The sequence below is a fragment of the Cervus elaphus genome, chromosome 22 (genome assembly GCF_910594005.1).
Source record: "Cervus elaphus chromosome 22, mCerEla1.1, whole genome shotgun sequence".
Lineage (NCBI taxonomy): Eukaryota > Metazoa > Chordata > Mammalia > Artiodactyla > Cervidae > Cervus > Cervus elaphus.
The window spans coordinates 43,555,365-43,562,757 of NC_057836.1; the positions used below are offsets into that span (position 1 = coordinate 43,555,365).

Consider the following 7,393-nt stretch of genomic DNA (forward strand, 5'->3'; position numbering starts at 1 on the left):
TGAACTGTATACTTCAAAGTGGTTAAGATGGTAGATTTTGTTGTGCATTTTTATCACAATTTTTTCAAAAAGCAATACAAGGAAAAACCTTTAAAATGAGATGGATAAACTCATCTCTAAAGACCTATCAATCCAATAGAACTATAAGGCCAAGGAGTCACAATTGGGAGTTGTGGAAAAAAAGGCTGGCCAAGGAGACAAAGGAAAGGAATGGTTTCTTTTGTCTCTTTCAAAAGAGAGAGAGACAGAAGGAGGGAAAGAGGAGGGGAGATGGAGATGGTGAGCGAGTGAGAAGAGAGATGGAGGGAGACAGTGAGGAGGAGAGACAGTGGGGAGGAGGGAGGAGGAGGGGAGGAGGGGGAGGAGGGAGGGAGGAGGCTCTACAGGGAGAGTGGGGGAGGGGAGAGGGAGGCATGGCCTGCAGTCCCAGCCAGTCCTTCTCTGCCTTGCTTTGCCAATATGTTTATTTCCCGATTCTCAGTCACTGTCTCCAAGCCTCAGTCCTGTTGCTCGACACCATCTGTGGATTAGTCTACAGTCATGAGTGAGATAGGAAGCACTGGGTTTTCAAAGAGATTCAGCTTCTGTGATTTATGATATTTTTTCAATAGAATTCAACCCAGAATCAGAATGAAAGCAATACAGAGGTGATAAGAAAAAGTGATGGCTCAACCATGCCCTTAAAACACATTGGTTGTATCACCGAGGGCTTTCCCACAAGGGGCAACATCAGGCCTCCCTCCGTTGGCTGAAGAGACACTAAAACATATAGGTCCAAACATTCCAGATTTGCTCAGTCTGATTTCCAATATTCAGTTTCCAGTCCCCCAAAGCATCCTCTCCTATCAGAATATGAGCTGCAATTTTCGGTCTAAGTGAGAGCTCCATGAATATGAAGCTTGAACCTCAAGGGTAGCCTGCAGTTCCTTTTTTTTAAATCTGGACCATTTTTAAAGTCTTTATTGAATTTGTTACAACATTGCTTCTTAGCCTGCAGTTCCTGAAACATTAATTATATACCGGTAGGTGCCTCTGAATTACAGGTAGATAAATGGTTTTAGATGGCATTATAAGTAGCAATCCAAACATGTTTTAGAGAACAACCACTGTCCACATGCAGCCAAAAATAAAAACATCAGTTTGATTTATTCTCCTTGGAGGCCCTCCTGGAGAAGCTGGACACCAGGTGTTTGTGCCTCAAACTCCCAGCTGAAAAGGCAGTGGGAAACACAAAACAGGTGGAATAATGGGGCCATTACTGAGGTAGTGATGAAGGTAAATGCAGGGGCTAGGAGGGGCATTTGGTCAGAGGTGGGGGAGAAACCAAAGAGGGCTTCCAGTAAGTGGTGGCATCCAAGCTGATTCACCAAGGTTGATTGGCAGGTGGGTGGCCTGGAAGAAGTGGGACGGCAAAAAAGTCTCCAGAAATAATAACAGTGGTTGTACTGGGGGAATTCCTTGGTGGTCCAGTGGTTAATACTTGCGCTTTCATTGCTGTGAGCACGGTTTGATCCCTGGTCAGGAAACTTAGCATAAGCCACGCGGCGTGGGAAAAAAAAAAAAATGCTGGTTGTACTCAGGTAGCAATGAATCCCTGGAGGCTCCCCAACCCCAACCCCATCATTTTCCATTGTTTCTTTAAAGAGTATATGTCACTTTTATAATAAAAAATTTCTTTAAGAAAGGAAAGGTAACCATTGCAAAAGACTTGGAGGGTTTTTATGAGACCATGGTCCGTGTGTTAAGACCCCATCCCTCTTACACCCCTGTCAGCAGTCTCTCTGTGTCACTCATGTAACAGTTTTCTGGGGCTGCCACAATAAAGGACCCCAGGCTGGGGGCCTTAAACAACAGACATTTATGTCTTCACAGTCCTGGAGGCCAGAAGTCCGAGGTCTAGGTGTCGGCAGGGTTGTTCCTCTCGAGGCCTCCCTCTGCTTGCAGACTCTCATCTTCTCCCTGTGTCTTCATGGTCTTCCCTCTGTGCATGTCTATGTCCCAAGCTCCTCTTCTCATAAGGAAGCCAGTCACAGTGGATTAGGGTCCACCCAAGTGACCTCAGGTGAATTACCTCTGCAAACACCCCATCAGCAAATACAGTCACAGCCTGAGGTCCTAGAGGTGAGGACTTCAACAGATGAATTTGGGGGGATACAACTCAATCCATAATACTAGGGTACAGATAAATATTTTGAGATGAGTCCTCTGTTTTCCCTCGTTAATGTAGCAGAGTTCAGAATATTAGTATTTACTTGATTTTGAGGCAAAGATGCTAGATGATGGAGAGGACACCTGCTGATTGTTAGAGCTCCTGGGTCCACCTTGGGAGAGGGCCAGTCACTGTCTATCCCAAGAGTCAGTTAAGAGTGCATAGGATGGGAGTCCCAGAGAAACACATGGAAATTTATCATCCATCCCCTGTGGGCATGAGTGTGGGTGCATGGGCCCCCACACACACCATATACACACAGAAATACCCAACCTCTTTCAATGACCAATCTTTTTTAATTAATTAATTAATTTCATTTTTGGTTGCACTAGATCTTCCTTGCTGTGCATGGGCTTTCTCTGATTTCCATGAGCGGGGGCTACACTTCCTTGCGGTGCATGGACTTCCCATTGTGATGGCTTCTCTAGTTGTGGAACGCGGGCTCTAGGCACGTGGGCTCAGCAGTTCTGGCGCATGGGCTTAGTTGCTCCATGGCCTGTGGGATCTTCTGGATCAGGGATCCAACCTGTGTGCCGTGCACTGGCAGGTGGATTCTTATCCACTGCATCACTAGGCAAGTCCTCGATGACCAATCTAACTCTTGTTATGGGATGTGGGTTGTCATGGGGATGGGAGCCAGGACAGACAGAGATAGAAGTGCATTGAGGAAGAGATGATAACATGAGAAAGGCTCCTGCCTTTAGAATCTAGGATGGCTCTATCCATCTGAGCTGCACTCGGGTAGGATGTTGTCTGCTCCCCTGAGGTCCGCAGGCATCTGGGAACTGAGAGAGTTCTTAAACACTCTGCAGACCAATGTCTCTCTGCTTCTCTACACACATCACCCAGTACAGTCCAAGAAGGGAGACTCCTGGGTGCTTACCAGTTTCTCCTAGGTCTTCCAACTTCCACAGCCATGACCTTGGGATGCCCTGCTCCCCTTTGTAACTCCAGCCTCACAGAGACTGAACTCTTCCCTGGTTTCCTCTGAGCATCACTGAGATAGGTGAGGTTTTCAAGGAAGTGATACAAACTCAGGTGGCCAAGAGCTATAATCACCCCGTTCTCAGCCCCTGTACCTTTCACATCCTCCAGTTCTTCCTTCTCCCTTATCAGCAACTCCTGACTTCCCCTGCAAGGACACTGGGTCCAAAAGCCAGTGGTTGTCAGGGGCTGGCACTCCTTGATTCTTCACATTTCTATCCACAAAGCTGCTCTGTGTGTTTCTCTCGACAAAGGCAGACCTCAGTGGCAGGACTGGGTTGAGGGTAAATTCCTCACAATGATAACCACCCTGATTGTCATTTGTGTAGGATTTTGTATCCTCCAAATCCCTTAGGCAGGGTCTCATTCAGTATTCATCACAGCTTCCTCTTCAGCTCCATTTTACAGATGAGGAAACTGAGGCCCAGAGAAGCAGAGCAACCAGCTCAAGGTCACACAGCAAGTAAGTGGCAGAGCCAGGGTAGGGACCCAGGGCTGTCTACCTGCATGCTCTTAGCACTCTTAGGACTCTCTACCCCTTGGCCTCTCTCTCTCAGGGGTGAAATTGCACTTAAATACAAGTGGGGGACCGGAGGGGAAACAAGGCCGCAGGCTCAGGATGGAATGAGGCCGACATTCCTTTGAGTTAATACACATCACTTCACAGGGCTGACCTCATAAATATCATTAGATCCCACAGCCTCCACCCAGCCTGCCAGGGCCCTGGATGTGAGGAACTCTATATCCTGTTCCCCACCATAGCAGGTGGAAATAGTGTGAACTAATGAAATATCACCAGTGAAGCTGACAGCTGAATGCTTGTCTCCTGGCAGACGGCAGCTAGCAGACTGCTGACCCACACACACTGGCCTTCTTCTCTTCACCAGCCGGGAGGCCAGAGCGGGCTCTGGGGAGAACACAGGACAGGAGTGGAAGCAGGCAGCCCAGACTCTGGTCCCTGCCCGCTGTGTGACCTTGGGCAAGGGACTTGACTTCTCTGAACTTAAGCTTTTTCATCTGTAAAAGGAGGTTATATGAGTGCATGCTGAGACACTTCAGTCATGTCCGACTCTTTGCAACTCTATGGACTGTAGCCCACCAGGTTCCTCTGTCCTTGGGATTTTCCAGGCAAGAATATTGGAGTGGGTTGCCAAGTCCTCCTCCAGAGGATCTTCTCGACCCAGGCATCAAACCTGAATCTCTTATATCTCCTGCACTGGCAGGCAGGATCTTTAGCCTGGGAAGCCCAAAAGGAGGGTAATGGGATCCATTTCAGTAATGTGTAAGTGGAAGTGTTCAGCTGAAGGCCAGGCACAGTTTCAGGGCTGAAGGGATGGAAGAGGTGAGGTCAATGTGGGAATGTGACATCCGTATGTCCCACCTATCTGCCTCATTACTATTGAAAGAAACCCTAAAGCTAGGAGAAAATGCCACTGGGCTCTGCTGCTACCTTTAAGCAGAGGCCCAAGGGGGTGGGAGTAGCTGCTTTTAGGCCTCACAAGGGTCAAGATGGAGATGAAGATCTCAAGTTCAGAAAGGCCACTCTAGGCTCCGGAGTGAATCATTCTGGAGAAATTCAAAAGTATACTGTCATCAAACTCACCCAGGACTTGGGGCATAAACCTCCTGAGTGCTGGGCACGCTTGGGCATCCCCCTACCCCAAGACTCATGCAGCAAATGGTTCATGGCTTTGACCACCCAGAGGTCCCACCTCTTCCATGTGCAGGTCCCTTGGTGTAGACTTGAAGGTGCCTTGCAGTCCAGGCCTATGCAACCTTTGCCATTGATAGTGACTAGTTTAAGGGTGGTGTGTGACCAAGCCAAGCTAATCACAGTCAATGAAACTCAGTCCTGGGAATACTGATCAAGATTTTAGGGCAGTAGACTCCCTTTTCTCCACAGGACTTGGTCCTGAAGCTTTACAGTGCTGCAGGTAAAAGCCATCTTGTAACCTTCAAGGGGCAGTCAGTCTGAGCAGGTAGCCAATGCAGTACAAGGTATTTCTGAGAAATAGAAACAGCATTCTCATGGCAGTTGTTGAGTTCTGGGTCAAGATATACATGAACCTTCCTGGATTTATCAGTCACATGAGTCAGTATTCCCCCTTTTGCCATTTTTGGGCATAGAATGTTGTTTTCTTTTCTTTTCAATTGAGATAAAAATTAACATACATTATGTTAGTTTCTGGAAAAGGGAATGGCAACCCACTCCAGTATTCTTTCCTGGAGAATTTCACGGACAGAGGAGCCTGGTGGGCTACAGTCCATGGGGTTGCAAAGAATTGGACACAACTGAGCAACTCACACACATATGTTACTTTCAGGTGTATAACATAGTGATTCAATATTTTACATATTGCAAAATGATCACCACAATAAGACTATTTAACATCCATCACCATATACAATTATAGAATAAATCCAGCCCGAGTCATGTTTTCTATAACTTAAGAGTCCAAAAGGCCTGCCTGATACACCCACTCTCCAGCATTATGGCTTTTGTAAAGTCAAATTAACAAAGTGATGGTTGCTCGCATTAGCACAGATTCAGGGCAAAAAAAAAAAAAGCTGGATGTTTCAAGATATTCTATTCAGGCTTTAGGACATCCCTACCCTACTTTAAGTCTTGGGGGGGAAAATGCTTCAGAAATGGAAAGACTTGAGTTTAAATCTTAGCCATCTCACTAGCCATGTGACCTTGAGCAAGTCATAAACCTCTCTGAGACTATAATTCTTCAAATCTTTGAGGGCTGTAATGAGGGTAAAATGAAATAATATTCATAAAGCACAAAGGATACAATAGGTCCACAATAAATGCTTTCCCACAATATGGTTCAGCCCATCTAGATCTGCTTAATTACATGAACATGGCAAGACATAGAGAGACAGACACAAGGCCATCCTGGTTCCCAAGGATTCACTCACTGGGGGAACGCTAGTGCCAACGTGTACCTTCTGTGCATCTTATCAAGAAGCAAGACAGTAGAATAGAAAAGAGCTGGGTTTGGGGTCAGAGAGAGTTGGGTTTAGGTCCTACCTCTGCTCTGTAACCTCAGGCAAGTCACCTAACCTCGCTGAGCCTTGTTCCCTCATTAGCAAAATCCTGAAGGCAATATCTACCTTATAGGGAGTGTTGTGAGGATGAAAGCATGATGCAGTGTACACTATACCTGGCATAATATTCAGCAAATGAGTGTGATTACTTTCCCAGACCCTAGCCAAGGATCTTTCTACACGGCTGGTCCTCAAGATGTTGCATCCCCCCACCCACTGCCCCAGAGCTCAGCCATGCCTGTGACTTCAACTCCCTGACCTCCCCAATGACCACCACAGCTCTATGTCCAGCCGGCCCTCTCCAGAGTTCAGAGCTCCTGGGCACATTCCACTAGAATGTCCTCCAAGCATCCCAAACCCAGCACAAAGTCCTGGCTCATTCACTACTCTCTATATGATTTGGGTCTGTCATCTTGGCCTTGGTTTCTTCACCCATAATGTGAGCAGGTTGTAAGAGGTCACTATGGAGGATCTCTGAGCTCACCTCCAACATATCATCTCCCCAGCTTGGCACCACTTCCTCCCCAGCCTTACCGCCTTCAAAAGCAGCACTGCCAATCTCCAGTGAACCCCAGCTTGAAAACTGAGAGTCAACTTGGACTTGTCCAACTTGTTCATCATAGCCCTCAAGTCTGCAAGAGTCTCCTCAGAGATGCTACCCTATGTCTACACCCCTCCTTGATGCTATGACCATCACCCTAGTCCAGACCCCTAGCACGACACATTCAGGCTCCAGAACCAGCCTCCCCATCCAGTTCACCCTTTGCTCCTTCTTCCACCCTTGGAGTCAACTGATGGTCAATGAAGGACCAGTGCAGCTTCCCTCCAATCTACCTCTGCATGGAGGCTTGGGCATCCTAATGCCACCATCAGGAACTGGAATGCCCTGTTGACAGTGTCAGCATCCTGGAAATTCTTTACAAGGCTGGGGATGAGAAGAGGAAGCTTTCATGGTGTTCATACTAGACATTCAGTAAATATGTGTTACATTCACTCATGCTTTTCAAAGCACACTCCTTGGATGGTCATCTCCAATCCAAGACAGACCACCCCAGAGATGTCTTTGTGAATCTCCTGAAAGCTGTGGGCCCTTGCTTCACAAAAGAGCGTTTACCTATGACTTTGGGAATATAATTTCAGGGGGTT

At 47.2% G+C, this 7,393-nt stretch overlaps 1 long non-coding RNA gene across 1 annotated transcript in view; it reads right to left on the minus strand.

The window, feature by feature from the left end:
* The window catches only part of LOC122680642, a 54,172-nt gene that overhangs the window by 13,072 nt on the left and 33,707 nt on the right, over positions 1-7,393 (minus strand). The gene's annotated exons all lie outside the window — the stretch shown is intronic.